Source organism: Pelobates fuscus, chromosome 2 (genome assembly GCF_036172605.1).
Source record: "Pelobates fuscus isolate aPelFus1 chromosome 2, aPelFus1.pri, whole genome shotgun sequence".
NCBI lineage: Eukaryota > Metazoa > Chordata > Amphibia > Anura > Pelobatidae > Pelobates > Pelobates fuscus.
The window spans coordinates 418955548-418972396 of NC_086318.1; positions in this window are offsets into that span (position 1 = coordinate 418955548).

Genomic DNA, 16849 nt, shown 5'->3' on the forward strand with positions numbered 1-16849 from the left:
CTCTTCACCATTCTCCTCCTGGCGCACTAACCCCATTGGTATTGCTATTCACAAATATTCTAATAAAAAACGTCTAATTATTGATTTATCGGCACCGCACTCCTCTTTTGTTCCAAGCATAAACACACTCATTCCAGCAGATGAATTCTCACTTCAGTACGTAACCATCGACGACGCCATACAGTCCATCATATCATCTGGTAATCGACCCTGGCTTAGCAAAACGGACATCACAAACACTTTTAAATTACTACCCATGCACCGCTCACTCTGGCACTTACACTGTGTTAAATCGCATGGGAAATACTACTTTTCTACACGACTCACTTTCGGTTCTCGTAGCAGCCCCAAACTGTTCGACATTTTCGCAGAGTCACTATGCTGGCTGCTTCTGAACATCACCAGGTGTCACTCCGTTATCCACTACCTCGACGACTTTTTACTTATAGAGCCAGGGTCACCATCACCCACAGCAATCATAAGCACTACTGCACTATTTGCCACACTTGGAGTCCCTTTGTCCCCAGCCAAAACTATAGGCCCCACAACTAAATTGACCTTTCTGGGGATAGAACTGGACTCGGTCAACCTCAGAGCTAGCCTCCCTCACGACAAACTGGCACGTTTGAGAGGGGAGATAGACTTGTTCCTGCGGAATGATGTTTGCACTAGGAAGGAACTTCAGTCCCTTCTCGGATCCCTGAACTTCGCCATGCGCATCATTCCGCAGGGAAGATCTGTCATATCCAGACTTCTTTGCCTGATGCACGGAGTTCCGGACTCTGGCACAGTTTCTTTGGACCCCCACGCCAAGGCTGACTTAGCTATGTGGGGGAAGTTTTTGAAGGACTGGAATGGAATCTCCATGTTTATCCCCCCTCTCTCCACCTCTTCACCCATCATCCACACAGACGCGGCAGCCAATACCGGTTTTGCAGCCATTTTCGGGAACCACTGGTTCAGGGGCCATTGACCCACTGAGACGGATGCCTTGCCAGGATTCAGAGAGACCTCAGCACTATTTGAAATTTATCCCATTGTGGCGGCCGCACACACCTGGGGTCATCTCTGGTCTGGCAAGGCAGTAAAATGCTACTCAGATAACTCGGCAGCTTGCGAAATCGTTAACAAAGGGCGATCATCTTCCCTGACCATCATGCGCTCATTCGCAAGCTGACCTGGTTGGCAGCATCCGGCCAGTTTCACTTAGTTTGTTTTCACATCCCGGGTATTCACAACACGGCCGCTGATGCTCTTTCTCGTTCTCAATTTCAGGCATTCTCTCAGGCACTCCCAACGGCTCACCTACAACCATCCAGGACACCACAGTTCCACGAACTAATCCTGGATTAAGCACACTCTTGAATCACGCTAGAGCACTCACTCACCAAGCATTATCACCCAACACGGCTATCACTTACAATAGGGCACTTAATATATTTAACAAATTCACTGCAGAGTTCGGTCTACAAGGCAACTTCTCTATTCAAACCATGGTGTCTTTTGCCTCTTTTTGCCACCTACACCTTAAACTATCTCACAACACCATTAAACTTTATCTCACGGGGGTTCAGCATCACAGCCTCATCTATTTTCCTAACAACACTCCTTTCCTGTCATCATACCCCATCAAAAATGTTTTGAAAGGTATATCAAAGGTTTCACCTCCACTCACTACCACTAGATTACCTATAGATGGGCCTATCTTCAGGTCACTTAGCAATCTCCTTGACACAGCCCCATTCGACATCGGCACAAATACGGTGATCAAATCTGCTATATATCTCGCTTTCTACGGTTTTCTCAGACCTAGAGAGTTCACCGTGATTTGTCAAGGAGATATTAAGCTAAGCCTTAAAATATCACACCTCACTAAAATAGAGGATCACTACCTACTTTCGATCCCTACAACTAAAACCAACCGGTCACTACACCCTACAATAATTCCTCTCTTCCCGACTGATAATGCCTGGTGTCCGGTAAAAGTACTAGACCACCTACGGTCAACTCTGCACGGTCACCTACCGGACTCTCCGCTCCTAACACTACAAGGGCACCCGTTAACCACCGCAAAATTGATGGTACATATCAGAACTCTGTTATCTAAGCTCGGACACAACCCGACTGCATTCTCTGGGCACTCCTTCCGTATAGGAGCCGCGTCTGCAGCCTCTAGCACTCACACACCGGTCCATATCATCAAGAGACTGGGGCGGTGGAAATCCTCCATATATACTGCATATATTCCACAGCCGGAGAAAGAGCTTCGCCAAGCTTTCAGGAACTTGGTCTTGTAAAAAATGCAATAAAGTGTGTATTTCTCGAATTTATCTTTTGCCCTCTTTTAATTACAGGCCCACTCGTACGTTGGTTTCGTCACACCACAACCAACTTTGCTCACAGTTACTGAATTTGTGGAGGCCTGAATTTGTGGGAGGAGTAAGTCCCCTACTTAAACTCCCAGCCCCTACTCACCTCTGCCGTTCAGCTGATTGTCCCCTCCCACCTACACCCTGTTGCAACTATAGTCTCCTTGGTGGGCCCTCTTTTATTTACAGGCCCACTCGTACGTTGGTTTCGGCACACCACAACCAACTTTGCTCACAGTTACTATCCATTACGTATTTAAATTCCGAGCACAAATATATATATATATAGATAGAGAGAGAGAGATCTCTCTTGATAAGTAAAACTATATTCTAAGAGTATCTAGAGCGTGCCTACCCACAACAGACCGTACAGCCACAAATAGATGAGCCCATATACATTATTCTTACCCCACATAGAGCTCCTTACTGTTCTCACATACATTACACAAAACTTCTTACACCACATTCTGTCTACCTTTAGTTCAGGTGATTTAAGTACAGAAACTCCTCGCTTACCAACTGGGTTCCATTCCTACGACCCGGACGTAGAACAAATTGGTCGGTAAGTGAGGAGTTAAGGGATTCCCTGCTCTGCTGCGTTCTTCTATGTTGTCTTCTATCCTACAATAATTTGGGTTCACATATGTTAAACACTAATCTGGGTTCCATCCTACAATAACCTGGGTTCACATCTGTTATACACAAAGCTGGGTTCCAGTATCCAAATAATGGAGTCACACCTGTTATACACAAAGCTGGGTGCTATCCTACAATAATTTGGGTTCACACTTGTCATACACAAAGCTTGGTTCCATCCTACAATATCCTGGGTTCACGCCTATTCTACATAAAGCTAGGTTCCATCCTACAATAATCTAGGTTCACATCTGTTATACACAAAGCTGGGTTCCATTCTCCAAAAAAATGGGGTCACACCTGTTATACACAAAGCTGGGTTTTATTCTACAATAATTTGGGTTCACACTTGTCATACACAAAGCTGTGTTCCATCCTACAATATCCTGGGTTCACACCTGTTATACACAAAGTTGGGTTCTATTGATACCGGAGAAACTGACGGAAGCCAAGCACAGAGAGATGGACACAGGTTTCTTCAGGAAGGAAGAGATTCTTTATTGGATCACCGATCGGGACTCAGAGGGACTAATGTCACCAAAATACAGCAAGTTCTGAGCCCCGGACAATAGTGCAGGCTCCTTATATAGGCATATAACTCCTCCCATATTAAGCTCCACCCGCACATTCTCTTAACCAATCAACACAAATAAGAATTAACTTCCTGTTTGACCGCATGGCTTGTCCAGCACAATGGAGGAGGGGGAATACTATATCCTGTATTCTTGCACATGCTCCGTACACTACTGATCGTATCTTGCCTCGTGCAACCAACTGATCGATACGTCAGCATATGCACGTACACATGCCACGTGGTAATCTCGGCCTACTAAATTTATTTTTACCGAGATTCCACCACATTCCCCCCTTTGATGCCTCTTGATATTTTACAATTACTTGAGGCATCACATAACCTTAGTTTTGCTTACACCGCAAGTTACCTTGAACCAGACCAGACTTATCTTATGATGTGAATCTTCAACATTCATCTTCTTGTATTGGTTCTCCCTGATCTAGAGCCTTATATTTATATATCGCCATTATCTGTGCAGCAGCCTTCCTCTCTGCTATACTTCCTATCAGGCTTTGCACAGACCTAACTACTAGGGGTATAAGACACGGTAGGAGTAGACACAACAGTAAAATCAGTAGGACTCCACCTACCACTGCCTTAAGCCCTCCAAACCACTCATACCAGCTACCAAACCAACTACTTGGATTGTACCCTTTCCATACCTGAGTAGGCACATGCGCTAGTTTAACCATATGGCTAGTAAGCTCAGCTATTGCTTGCCCTTCGTCATCGATTTGAAGACAGCAATTGCTTAGGTTAAACTTCCCACATACACCTCCCTCTACTGCCAATAGGTAATCCAAGGCTAATCTATTTTGGTAGACTGCTGTCCTCATCCTGGTATTATGTTTCACTAGGAGATTGAGCGCTTGTGATGTTTCATTAGTGATAATCTCAACCACCGCCTGTAATCTTATAATGCGGTTGAGCATATAAATAGGGGTTCTATAACCAAAGGTACCATCTTCTGCCCACGTGGCTGGCCCATAATAGTCTATAATACGCTGGGGAGGCCATTCATTATCTTCCCAGGTGCCTATCTCTATGGGTCCCCTTTTCTTCCTATGATTCACATCATACACTTTAACACCTAAAGTCTCACCTGTTTCAATCGGTAACAAGAAGAAGGATGGTTTGAGCATACCCAACACACATGCCCCTTCCCAGTCCTGTGGCAACTCCGAATAGGCTTTCTTACCACAGATCCAGTACAAATTTGCTGGGGCTCTCCAGGTAGATGTGATAGATAGATCAAACCACACATCCTTTAAATTGGCGTATCTAGCAAACGGGTTAGATGGTTCTGAGACATTTGAAGCCGACCACCAAGTTGTATTCTTTGTATCATCATCATAAGCTTTTTGCCCTAGACAAGTTAATTCTCCTACAGAAGTGTTATACATTATTCCTTTCCTTGCTATGCAAACATAACCTATGATGGAGGTCTTTAATCTCCACTCAGATTTACCTCTAACACTCAAATGATAATCGGCTTGTGTAGATATTAGTTGGTCAACTGCCTCAGAACCAGACATTACCTCCTTTGATTCCCAAGGCCATTGGTCTCCCATGTTAGTACCTCCACACACATAGCAGTTGGTAACATTAAGACTACCGGCAATACTTTCAGCTAGGTCAATGAACAGGTTTTTAGCGTTATGGGGGATCTTATTATCTATACTCATCTCTTCATAAAAGGAATGGTATACTTGATGAGTCTGGGAGGATACCGTATCAGTCTCTATCCCTATAAACAATAATGTCCCAGGATCTAAACCCGTCCCGTATATCTGAAACCCAAATAAATTTCCATACTTATCTAGGAACTTGTCGGGGTTATTAATAAGTATATGGACTGGGTTGCATTCCATAGACTTACAATAAGGGCTAGTCGGCAACTTAGTCACTATCATGTCTTTATCTACTGTCTGTCCCCAAGTCGCCCACCCCACACAAGACCAATATGGGCAAAAGTTATAGTCTTTATTTGGGCATCTAGGACTTACATATTTATTTTGACTACTGGGACAAATATATTTATCATTAGATCCATACGTCCTCTCCCATCTAAGATCCCCACATACATTCCACGGCTTTCTACCACTCGATATCGCTTTACACGCATCAAATAGCAGAACACCCGAAGAATATACGGATTCTAACACCGTCTTATTAATTAGGGTCCCCTGAGGATCTCCATTCCTGAGAGTCAACCAAATTGTACGAGGTTGATACTCTGGACTGAAGCACTTAGGTTCTCCTACTCCTAAATGGCACACACTATAGTCTATATTTAAGTATCTACATCTCGATACATCTCCTTTACACTCGTATTGTGAATGCCAAATTAGGGTTTGGGAAATATGGTTACCTGTTCTCGTAGTCTTAATGCATACCTCACAGCTAGGAGTGTCGGTACCTCTACCTTCCTGAATATAAAAACACATATAAATAAACACAATCAAAAGCACATCTTTCGCCGTCATCCTCAGTCTTCGTCCGTGCGATGGAACCTCAGCTTCCAGGATGTGAGGGCTGCAGGGAATGGAGTTCTGCTCGTCTTCACAGGTGTCTCTTCGAGACTTTCCTGGCTTATACACTATGTGTTGGTAAGCGGACAGGCTTTATTATGGCCTTCTCACTCACACCTGTAACAATAAAATTTGTAATCCACAATAATTCCTCGTTACTCCGACTGAGTAGTGCGTTTCAACCGGATCTTGCAGGGATTCTCTGGATCTGCTGTAACTTGCCAAGAATCAACTGCTGCTGGCTTAACCCTGGAGTGATGTATCCACGGAGTCACTTCTGCTACTTTTATCGCTGTAGGGGTAGACAAAAGAACAACATAAGGACCTCTCCACTTGGGCCCTAACGGTACATTATTCCACTCTTTAATCCACACTTGGTCTCCTGGATGATAATTATGAACAGGGGGATAAATATTCACAGGTAATCTATCTTGTACCCATTTCTGTACCTCCTCCATAGTCTTACCCAACTCTACAACCTGCTGCCGAGTAATTCCTTCTCCCAACTGACTCAAATCCCCCCTTAAGTTACCAAGTACGGGAGGTGGTCGCCCATACATAATTTCAAAAGGAGAGAGGCCCATCCTTCTGGTAGGGGTACTGCGAATTCGCAATAGAGCTATAGGTAAGAGAACGTTCCACTTAAGTTGGGTTTCCTGACACATTTTAGCCAACTGGTTCTTAATAGTTCTATTCATTCTCTCTACCTTACCAGAACTCTGGGGTCTATATGCAGTATGAAGCCTCCACTTTATACCAAGCATATGAGTCAGTTGTTGTAGGCACTGGTGAACAAAAGCTGGACCATTGTCCGATCCTATAGAACAGGGTAGTCCATATCGGGGTATTATTTCTCGTAGCAGGAATCTCACAACTTCTCCTGCTTTCTCTGTACGAGTAGGACATGCTTCTACCCAGCCTGAATAGGTGCACACAATTACCAGCAGGTAACGATGTCCACCCGATTTAGGCATCACTGTAAAGTCTATTTGTAGATCGGACATGGGGAGTCCCCCCATAAACTGGACTCCTGGTGGCTTTACTGGTCCTTGTCTTGCATTATTCTTAGCACACGTTACACATCTGCGTACAATGGCCTGAGTCAAGTTGGACAATCTTGGTATGTAGAAATGTTTCCTGAGAGATTCTTCAGTACTGTCTCTCCCAGAATGTGTCCCGTTATGATAATTTTGGACAATTTCTACTGCTAGTGATGCTGGTATGACTATTCTTCCATCTTCTAGCTGATACCACTTGTTCTCCAAATACTTTCCCGGTTCAGTCTTTAACCACTCCTCTTCTTGAGTTGTATAAACTGGAGTCCATTGAGACAGTGGGGTTGGTATTAGAGCAGCTATATGCCCCACATACTCCTGTCTTCCTGATTCAGCAGCACGCTTAGCTGCACTATCTGCCATCCGATTTCCTTTGGTTACATCACCATCTCCTCTCAGATGCGCTCGACAATGTATGATACCGACTTCTTTCGGCTCCCATACTGCTTCCAATAGTTGTAGGATTTCAGCTGCGTACTTGATTTCTTTGCCTTCTGAATTCAGTAGTCCTCTTTCTTTATACAAAGCTCCGTGGGCATGAGTGGTTAAAAACGCATACTTAGAGTCCGTATAGATATTCACTCTTAAACCTTCAGCCAATTGTAACGCTCGTGTTAGTGCTATTAATTCTGCCTTTTGTGCTGATGTTCCTTTCGCCAGTGGCCGAGCTTCTATCACCTTGTCTATTGTTGTTACTGCATATCCTGCATAGCGGATCCCTTCTTTCACATAACTACTGCCGTCGGTATAATACTGAACATCAGGGTTCTGGATGGGAAAATCACGAAGATCTGGTCTACTTGAGAATACTTCATCCATTACTTCCAAACAATCATGTTGACTTTCAGTAGGTTGCGGCAAAAGGGTAGCTGGATTTAAGGTGTTTACAGTCTCTAAATGCACTCTTGGGTTTTCACACAACATTGCTTGATACTTGGTCATACGGCTGTTACTAAACCAATGATTTCCTTTGTAATCCAACAACGTCTGTACTGCATGTGGGACTCGTACATAAAGTTCTTGACCCAGAGTGAGTTTATCGGCTTCAGCTACTAGCAGGGCGGCTGCAGCTACGGCTCTTAGACAAGGTGGAAGTCCGCTGGCCACTGCATCCAGTTGCTTAGACATGTAGGCAACAGGTCTTTGCCATGATCCCAAGTACTGTGTCAATACTCCCACAGCCATTCTTCTTTGCTCATGTACATATAGGTAGAATGGTCGTGTGTGATCAGGTAGACCTAATGCTGGGGCACTCATCAAAGCCTTCTTCACATCTTCAAATGCCGTTTGCTGTTCTTGGGTCCATAAGAAGGGATCGTGCTCTGTACCTTTGATGGCTGCGTACAGAGGTTTTGCTAGTATCGCATAGCTGGGAATCCATATCCTACAGAAGCCTGCTGCCCCCAAGAATTCTCGCACTTGTCTTCTATTCTTGGGTATTGGTATTTGGCAGACAGCTTCTTTTCTCTCTGGCCCCATAATCCTTTGACCTTCAGAGATATGGAATCCCAGATACTTGACAGTTGGCAAACACAACTGAGCCTTCTTTCTAGACACCTTGTATCCTGCCTTCCAGAGAATATGTAGTAGATCGTGCGTTGCTTGCTGACATTTTTCTTTTGTAACTGCTGCTATCAACAAGTCATCTACATATTGTAACAATACACATTCTCCTGGGATAGACTCAAAATCCAATAAATCTTGACTTAGGGCTGAACCAAATAGGGTAGGTGAATTTTTAAACCCTTGGGGCAGTCTTGTCCAAGTCATTTGGCGTTTTGAGCCCGTTACAGCGTTCTCCCATTGGAAAGCGAAAATACATTGACTTTCTGCGGCAATTCGGAGGCAAAAGAAGGCATCTTTGAGATCTAAGACTGTGAAGTAAGTAGCCCCGCCCGGAATTAAAGCAAGCAGGTTATATGGATTGGGTACAACTGGATGTATACTAACAACCGCATCATTGACTGCTCTCAAGTCCTGCACAGGTCGATACTCATCTGTACCGGGCTTTTGAACAGGCAGCAATGGGGTGTTCCAGGGGGAAGTACAGAATTTTAGGATACCATACCGTATGAACTTATCCAGATAGGATTGGATGTTCTTCTTAGCCTTCTGTGGGATGTGGTATTGTCTTAGGCTCACTGGATAAACCCCAAGTTTCAGTTCAATTTTTATAGGTGGAATATTGCGGGCCAGTCCTGGTGGGTTGTTCTCTGCCCAAACTCCTGGTATGTTGAATAATGTCTCATCACTCCTAGGGTTTTGGCTAGTCAACACTGTATAAAGTCGCCACTCTTCTTCCTTTGGTACGGATAAAGTCATAATACCTGAAGGTCCATTAAACTTTAAAGATGTTGTTCCATTTGGTAGGAACGTAATCTGCGCTTGTAATTTTGATAGCATATCACGTCCCAGCAATTGGACTGGACATTCAGGCATATAAAGGAATTGGTGTTTTACTACGTGGCCTCCCAATGTACAGAGTCGACTTTTAAGAACCGGTCTTTCAGCACTTCTTCCAGTTGCTCCTATCACAGTAATAGTCCTTCCAGATGGAGGAGCAACTAGATTAGTCACCACTGAATGTTCAGCACCAGTGTCGATCATGAACGCACTCCTTTTTCCCCCTATTGATACATCGACCATAGGCTCCGCTCGACCAAGGGGGATGGAGCCCGGTCGGTATCAATAGTCCTCCATGACCGTGTCAGCCAATCCTACGAAGTCCCTACCTTCTCTATCACGGGACCTTTGCGCTGCTGGAATATACCTGTCTTCCCTAACACTTCCTCTGTTCCCATTACTCCCTCTATAGCCATTACTCCCTCCGGGGCCTCCTCTACCTCTCGCTCTGCCTCTAAAGTTTCCGTAATCTGACCTAGGTCTGTCTCTCTCAGTCTGTTCTCTTCGCGGACACTCATTTCTCCAATGCCCTTCTTCCCTACAATAAGCGCACTGATTTCTACTTAGAGGTTCCTCATTCCACTTACTATCGCCTCTATCTGGGCCCCGTCTGTCTACGCCTGCGATCGCTACCGCTAGCATATCAGCCTTTTTACGCATCTTGCGCTCTTCCTCTTTCTTACTTTCTGTATCCCTGTTCATATAGACCTTATTTGCTACCTCCATTAGTTGGGTGATGGACATACCTGCAAACCCTTCTAACTTTTGTAGCTTGCGCTTAATATCTCCGTATGCTTGGCTGACAAAGGCGGAGTTAACCATTCGGGAATTGTCTGCGTCTTCCGGATTAAAGGGGGTATACAAGCGGTATGCCTCCAATAATCGGTCATAAAAGACACTGGGCGCTTCATCGCTTTTCTGAATCACCTCAACTGTCTTCGACATGTTAATGGCTTTCTTTCCTCCTGCTTTCATGCCAGCAATTATAGCGTCTCTATAGGCTCTGAGTTGAACCATATCAGCACCATTTACGTTCCAATCGGGATCAGTGTTGGGATAATGTGTTGCGGCCCATGCTGCTGGATTAGCTTGGTTCAAAACACGGGCTCTATCCTCTAGTGCTTTTATGGCTGCTTGATTTATTCTTGTCCTTTCCTCATTGTTAAATAAAGTCATTAGTAACTGCTGGCAATCAGCCCATGTCGGATTATGCGTCTGTACTATTGAGGTGAACAGATCAGTCATGGCTTGTGGTTTCTCAGTATACGAGGAATTATGGGTCTTCCAGTTTAAAAGGTCGGTAGTGGTAAATGGGACATATACGAAGACTGGGTCAGCGTGTGCCATTTGACCTGCGGCATCGATATAAGCTGACCCGGGATTTAGGCGAAGAGGCATCTGATAGTGCTTTAATTGTTGGGCACCAGTCAACTGTCGGGTTTGGATGGGGCTACGTAGAGAGGCGTCAGTCATGGGTTCCGGTCGGGGAGAGATAGGGTATGGGGATGTGGGAGGTTGGTTTTGGGAAAAGGTTGTGAATAAAACACTTCGAGCCGAGCTAGATGAAGCTTGACCGGAAGTCTGAAGTGGCGCCAAATCAGGATATTCGTTTCTAATGGGGGTGGGTTCTGGTTCCGGAAGGGGAGATTTAGTACGAGGAGGGGTGGATCCTGTACTGGAGGAGGAAGCGGAAGTGGATGAGGGTAATGAGGGGAGGGGTGCAGGACTTCCTGCGTTTGCGTCACTTCTTCTTAACGGGAAGTAAGGGGGCGGCAAAGGGATCTCGGACTCAGGGGGCGTGTCCAAAATGGGCCTAACACCAGTCCTAGTGGACGAACAAGTCCTAGCTACCATGAGGCGACACTGCTCCTCGTGGCATGTCTGGAGCCATTTTGGCGAGTCATTTACGGCCTGTCTCCAACAGTCAATATAAGGAAACTGGCCGTAAAGTTCAGGCCTACCTGATACAGCCACGTGTAAGCGCTGTACCAGAGTTAGATCCAAACTGCCACGTGGCGGCCATGCCGCAACCAAAGTAGGCCACTCCCTAGTGCACAAAGTAACTAAACGCACAGGAGACATCTTAACCCCAAAATCACACGTTTTGAATCCCTTTTTAAAATTCTTCACCATACAACCTAAGGGATCCGGAATCGTTGACTGCGACGCACCCATGCTTAACAATGGAACGTCGTCGACAACGAATACTATACACGCGTACTATTCAACAATCACACCCGTTTCCTCTGGCAACAGCACCACGTGGTACGGTTACCAAGTGAAACGTATACAATAACACAATAAACACTCAGGGAATTCCCGTACACACACAGCTGTTACACCAGTCACTATATAATCAATATTATGCCCTTTGGCGTAACTATACAGTCACCCACGCTATAATTCTCTATATACGAATTACCCGTCTATAACACACCCCAGTAACATCGTCTTTTACAAATAGCGGTTACAGTACGGTTAGCATAGGTCAAAGCACAAGTTAAGGTCACAATACAATTATTAGTGGTTATGGTGTTAAAACATGCAATGGACGACAATGATTAGTACTTATATACAGTGTCAGTAAATATACAGGGTTATGGTACCGTGCACTATAATACAGCAACACACTATTAACACTCTCGCTAGACGGCTGAGCTCGCGCTATCTAACAAGATATACACTTTACTAACAATCTTTAACACATTTACAATTCCCAACTAAACTATTGGCCAGTACCTTGAATGGACTACCTAAAAACAATCTACATACGTTTTGGTTAGCCACACTGCCCAATAACCACATATATAGCGAGCTAGAGGACCGAATTTACACAGACGCCTCTTAGTCGCACTATACAACGAGCTAGAGGACCGAATTTACACAGACGCCTCTTAGTCGTACTATCAAAAGTCTAGTGGGTTCCAAATTTACACGCCTTCCCACTTAGCCCAGATAGGATGAGAACTAGCGAACCGAATTTACACAGACGCCGCTTAGTCTCCCGGTCCCTCCGACCTAGCGAACAAAATGTACACCCTAGAACGCTAGTCTAGACAAGACACCGGTGTCCGGCTAGGGCTTATTTTACACCAGAGCGCCCCGCCTGACTAACAGAATCAAACGGTCTGACTAAAGAGCGTTCGATCGAGCGGTGCGCCTTCGCTCCTTCCCTCCGACAGAGGGGGCAGATACACAGATTCAAAACCCCTTTGGGCCTACCGCACAATCGGTATACCCCTAGTGGGTCCTGCCGTCTAAAACAGCAGTTGTCTTACCTCCTCGTTCCTGAACCTGAGTTCACACTCATCGACGGGGACACCCCAGCACTTCTCACGTAGAGGCCGATGATCTCCTGGACAACAGTGGCGCCGAGACGAAGGGAGGTCCACGCAGAAGTTCAGGGGTGCAGCCGTAGAGAACGTGGGCAAAGATAGACCGTCTCACGCCTCTGCCTCTCAGCTACCGTTGAACGATGAGCTTCCCGGCCAATGCACCAAATGATACCGGAGAAACTGACGGAAGCCAAGCACAGAGAGATGGACACAGGTTTCTTCAGGAAGGAAGAGATTCTTTATTGGATCACCGATCGGGACTCAGAGGGACTAATGTCACCAAAATACAGCAAGTTCTGAGCCCCGGACAATAGTGCAGGCTCCTTATATAGGCATATATCTCCTCCCATATTAAGCTCCACCCGCACATTCTCTTAACCAATCAACACAAATAAGAATTAACTTCCTGTTTGACCGCATGGCTTGTCCAGCACAATGGAGGAGGGGGAATACTATATCCTGTATTCTTGCACATGCTCCGTACACTACTGATCGTATCTTGCCTCGTGCAACCAACTGATCGATACGTCAGCATATGCACGTACACATGCCACGTGGTAATCTCGGCCTACTAAATTTATTTTTACCGAGATTCCACCACACTATCCTACAATAACCTGGGTTCACACCTGTTATACACAAAGCTAGGTTGCATCCTACAATATCCTGGGTTCACACCTGTTATATACAAAGCTGGGTTGCATCCTACAATAACCTGGGTTCACTCCTGTTATAAACAAAGCTAGGTTCCATCCTACAATAATTTGGGTTCACACCTGTTATACACAAAGCTGGGTTCTATCCTACAATAACCTGGGTTCACACCTGTTGTACACAAAGCTGGGTCCCATACTATACTGTTGCAGTATGTAGAGTAGAGAAAGATGCTCTGTGCTGAAGTATGGTATGGTGGGTGACTCATTGCAAACCTTGAGCTGTAGACACTGACAGGATTGAACATTAAATATGGTACACAGTGAAGAAACCAGAAATGGCCATCATTTATGTTCTGTAAATAGCTTAACCTTCATTCAATACTGTTCAGTACTCCATTTAGGTGATATGGGCCATGACTGCCTTTCATGCCTAAGGCGCAGCCATGTAAGCCCTTCATGGACTGGGCAGAAACATTGCATCAATTTTATGCAGGTTTTAAATTGTTACAATTTATTTCCACCCTCATCTTGAACTTTGGTCAGCATAGCTGTAGAACCTTTTTTTCCAGTCCCCATCATAGCTTTACAATTCCCTAACTGTATCCTTATATCACCTTCTTTTCTGCTTGCCTTCCTTTCTCCTCCATATTTTTGGGGAGGGAGGGGGTCTGTTTCTTGTCATTTCACTTATTGTCACATCTGGGATTTGGTGGAATTTGCCCTGGCCAATGCCTAAAGAAGTGGCGGCTCGAGAGCCGAGTGATGGGAGAGGATATTAATCACATATTGCATCACATATATTGTGATGAAATGTATTTAAAAGCAATTGTAAGTACCACAATCTGATTATGTTGCTTTTATTTTTACCCAGGGAAACTCGTCATCATTCTCCTCATTCACCCTTAAACCGTGACGAAGCCGTATTCTTTCTAAAAAAAGTTTTATTTCCTAACCTAACCTTACCTACTTCTTCCCTCACATAGCCAGTCCTCCATGGGATGGTGCAAATATTTTCTGGGCTCTGTTCATCCCATCCCCCCATTTCCTCCCATTCCACCCCAATATTATTTTAAACACACACCTTGTATCCATTCTCTACTATTTAACTCAATCATCTAATTGTATTTTTTCCTCCTCATTCCATATCTCCCTTTCACTTTTTTCCATTGCCATTCCTTCCATCTTTCCCCTCGTCTCTTTTATCCCATCATATTCCCCTAGTCCATCTATCCTCTCATAATTCCACTCTTCCTTCCTTCATCCCTACATCCCCTTCAGTTTTGGCCTTAAATTTAAAATTCACTTTGAATTCTCACTTTAGTAATTACCTCTGTAACACATTCTACAGCAGGAAGTAGGCTCAAACTGACCATGAGGCAAACTAGGCAAATGGCTGATGGCCATGGGCCAATGCCGACAGGGTAGATGAAAAGATCTCCCCTGCCAGGCCATGCAGGGCTGCACTGTCTCAAAGAGTGAGCTCTGACCCTCCATGGGTCGGTGGAGGCATTATGTTTCCTTCAGTGAACGCTAATGCCGAGGAATGGTTGCCAGGCAGGTTCTGTCTATCCATCTTGCCACGTTTGATAATACGATGGTTTCAGAGAGCTACTGTGGTAACCTGCGGCAATGCTCTGGCTCACCTAAGCTTGCGCAAAGGATGGCCGTGGTCTATACCCTGCAGAGGTGCAGACCAAATAACCAGCTGACTGAGCCACCAGAGATCATCATCCCCTCCCACACACCATAGTCCTAAACACACTACCCCCATACACAAACACTACAATACATATACCATAACACTATACACGCACTACCCTCATACACAAACACTACAATACACACACCATAACACTATACACACACTACTCTCATACACAGACACTAAAAGAAGCACACCATACCACTATACATGCACTACCCTCATGCACAAACACTACAATAAACACACCATAACACTATACACACACATTACCCTCATACACAGACACTAAAATAAACACACACTATACCACCCACTCCCCGGTCTCCTCTGTGTCTCTTTGTGTCCCTCCCCCTTTGTGGTTTCTCACTCCTCCCTTGTTAGGTCACCTCCCCTGTGCACACACACAATTTCTGCAGCCATTATACATGTGCGCACAACCTGGAAACATACACAACAGCTCCTAGCCCCATACAGTACATAACAAACAGACCCTACACTACGCCACAAACAGCCTGCTCTACACAAATGCAATCTCACAAGCAGCTTAACTTGTGCTATTTCTAAACAAAAACAGGGTGTTTTTCCCATCCGAGAGCATTTTAGCAGGACTTAGGAGCCTTAGGGACAGCACAGCGGATCTGCCAGCCATCAAGCTAACGGCATCCAGTGCTCCTTGTGACAAAACGCTCTAGATACCTTCAGTTTATATAAGTTTTTATGGCACTCTATTAACTAGACCACTATAGTTACATTCAAGATATCCACCCGCTTGAATTGGGTGACTGCCTGATTACCTCGTATTGCTTAGGTTTTGCCTTAGAGCCATATGCCTTTTATTCCTCTATAATATCAACCTCTTACCTTACACTTGAACAAGTCAACACCTTAGCGAATCTCTCCCCCTTTACCATTCTTTTCCGTTTTTTGGTTCATTAGAAGCCCATTAATTTAAGGTCGATTCAGACCAGATTTCCTGATGGCTTATTTGAAAATGGACTAATATAATATCGGTTTGTAATTGAGAGACTTTATGCCATAATAGACTAATACCATTAGTACCATTCTGCCATTTATTGACGGATATGAGTGTTTCTGGGTAATACATTTAAGGCAAATAAATATAGCCTGTTGGTTAACCTATTAGATTTATAGTCATCCTACCATCACTATATCGTATCTACTATAGTATCTCTTCCTCATTAATCTCATCCTCATTAATTGTTATATGTTGTATATTTTGTCACCGCCTATTTACCGTTTTGTACCCCAATGGGGATCTCTCCTCAGGATATTTTCCCCATTTTCTTTTCTTATATAATACTGGACCCTTTTAGAGTTAAAGGAGCAATATAGTGCCAGGAAAACAAACTCGTTTTTCTGGCTCTATAGGGTCATTAGGTCCCAACCCCACCCGTAGGGCCCCGCTCCCGCTGGGTTGAAGAAGTTAAAACCCCTTCAGCCACTTACCTTTCTCCAGCGGACCTTTCTCCAGCGGACTCTCCTCCCTCTGCCAACATCAGATCTGAATGCTTTACTCAATGCTTTCCTATGGACGTCCAGCGTCTTCTCACTGTGATTTTCATAT